Source organism: Chiloscyllium punctatum, unplaced genomic scaffold (genome assembly GCF_047496795.1).
Source record: "Chiloscyllium punctatum isolate Juve2018m unplaced genomic scaffold, sChiPun1.3 scaffold_321, whole genome shotgun sequence".
Lineage (NCBI taxonomy): Eukaryota > Metazoa > Chordata > Chondrichthyes > Orectolobiformes > Hemiscylliidae > Chiloscyllium > Chiloscyllium punctatum.
Window position 1 is genome coordinate 150,001 of NW_027310055.1, and position 2,500 is coordinate 152,500.

Genomic DNA, 2,500 nt, shown 5'->3' on the forward strand with positions numbered 1-2,500 from the left:
CCGGAGTCTGAACTTAGGGGGACAAAGAGGACGGGTCCTCTGCGACACCCCAGCCGCGCTCTCGCCAGCCAAGGCGAGTGCGATTGATTGCCAAACGACCCTCAGACAGGCGTGGCCCCGGGAAGAACCCGGGGCCGCAAAGTGCGTTCAAAGTGTCGATGATCAATGTGTCCTGCAATTCACATTAATTCTCGCAGCTAGCTGCGTTCGTCATCGACGCACGAGCCGAGTGATCCACCGTCAAGAGTTGTCTGAGTTTGTTTTAGGTCTCTCCCTCGCCAGAGGAAAGCGACCCGGACCGCACATACGCTCCCCACCTTGAGCTACAGCCACCTGCACGCCGGCGTGCGGGCGGAGCAGGGTGGCGTGAAGCGATGGGGAGCACCATCCTGGTGCGGCCCGCAGAAACATACGTCTATTGGGGGGAGGAGGACAGGGCGCCCAAGAGGCGATGCGTGCCCCAACGCACCGCAGCGACGGAGGCAGGATCACCGCCACCATGTCGCCCGCCTAGTATCACGAGGCGTGCAGCAGCTTTGCCCTAGGAAAAGCAGAGGCGGGAACGGGCACCGGCCATCGGTTCGGCAGCGTCACTGACGCGTGCACGTGGCGGCGTGTCGGCGAGCGGACTTCCTGCGAGGAGGCGGGGGCGGCACTCGCCCGAGCAGACGCCCGCCCGGCCCAGCCACCGCCGAGGTGGACTGGGAGTCGCGGCAACGGCTCGTCATACTCGTTCCCACACTCACAGCGCAGCTTGCCCGCAAGCCACCGACCACCGATCGACGCCAGGCGCCCCGACCGAGAGCGGGATCGCTCGTTCGCCCTGCTGGCAGTTCGCTGGGGATCACTACTGCACGGAGCTCGGAGACCGACGGGCGGCAACTCGAGAGTCTTTAAACCACCACCCCCATCCCGCAAGTGCAAAGAGGCTGTATACGCACAGACGGGTGAGGGGAATAGGTACCCCGTCGGGTTTGAAGGGAGCGTGACTAGATAGCAACGATGTAAACCCAGCCGATTTGGGAGCGAAAGACCGGCGCCTGCATCACCGGCTTCGTTTCCCGTGGCTGGAGAGTACACCGAAACCCTCCGTCTGTCGCGAGCTCCCGACGACGCGGTGCCGCCAAGCAGCAGGGCCGGACCTGGTGTGGCTCCCCTCGTCGATCACAGACCGGTCGGCACTACTGACGAGACGGTGGAACGGGCTTCGCCCCTTGTGACGAAGGGTGATGCGAACCCGCCCGCCCGCGTGCGTTCGGGGTGGACTCGGCAAACGGAGATTTGAAATCGGAAAGTGTCCTCCTGCCCCGCGCAGGTAGGCGCCCAACAGTTGTGGGGGGTTTGGCGGTGACCACGGCTGCAGGGCCTGCTACCCCGACGAGCTCTCCTGCTGGCCCCGAAACCACCCTCGCGAGACAAGTTGAAACGGAAACGGGCGTACCCCCAAGCCGACGATCCTTTCTTATTTGTTACTTTTTTTTTCACTTGCTCGAGTTGTGGCGATTTGGCGGTGACCACGGCTGCAGGGCCTGCTACCCCGACGAGCTCTCCTGCTGGCCCCGAAACCACCCTCGCGAGACAAGTTGAAACGGAAACGGGCGTACCCCCAAGCCGACAGAGATCCTTTCTTATTTGTTACTTTTTTTTTTCACTTGCTCGAGTTGTGGGGGTTTGGCGGTGACCACGGCTGCAGGGCCTGCTACCCCGACGAGCTCTCCTGCTGGCCCCGAAACCACCCTCGCGAGACAAGTTGAAACGGAAACGGGCGTACCCCCAAGCCGACGATCCTTTCTTATTTGTTACTTTTTTTTTTCACTTGCTCGAGTTGTGGGGGTTTGGCGGTGACCACGGCTGCAGGGCCTGCTACCCCGACGAGCTCTCCTGCTGGCCCCGAAACCACCCTCGCGAGACAAGTTGAAACGGAAACGGGCGTACCCCCAAGCCGACGATCCTTTCTTATTTGTTACTTTTTTTTTTCACTTGCTCGAGTTGTGGGGGTTTGGCGGTGACCACGGCTGCAGGGCCTGCTACCCCGACGAGCTCTCCTGCTGGCCCCGAAACCACCCTCGCGAGACAAGTTGAAACGGAAACGGGCGTACCCCCAAGCCGACGATCCTTTCTTATTTGTTACTTTTTTTTTCACTTGCTCGAGTTGTGGGGGTTTGGCGGTGACCACGGCTGCAGGGCCTGCTACCCCGACGAGCTCTCCTGCTGGCCCCGAAACCACCCTCGCGAGACAAGTTGAAACGGAAACGGGCGTACCCCCAAGCCGACAGAGATGCTTTCGCTCCTGTTACTTTTTTTTTCACTTGCTCGAGTTGTGGGGGTTTGGCGGTGACCACGGCTGCAGGGCCTGCTACCCCGACGAGCTCTCCTGCTGGCCCCGAAACCACCCTCGCGAGACAAGTTGAAACGGAAACGGGCGTACCCCCAAGCCGACAGAGATCCTTTCGTACTTGAACCAACACAAAGTTTGTCACGTTTTATTTTTACGAGTGAT

General features: G+C 60.9%; 1 non-coding gene across 1 annotated transcript; it reads right to left on the minus strand.

Moving 5' to 3' along the window:
• Nucleotides 1-95: 95 nt before the first annotated feature.
• LOC140472399 (5.8S ribosomal RNA) lies at nucleotides 96-249 on the minus strand. Its single transcript, XR_011957611.1, has one exon. It is a non-coding gene; the product is annotated as a 5.8S ribosomal RNA (ribosomal RNA).
• Nucleotides 250-2,500: the final 2,251 nt, after the last annotated feature.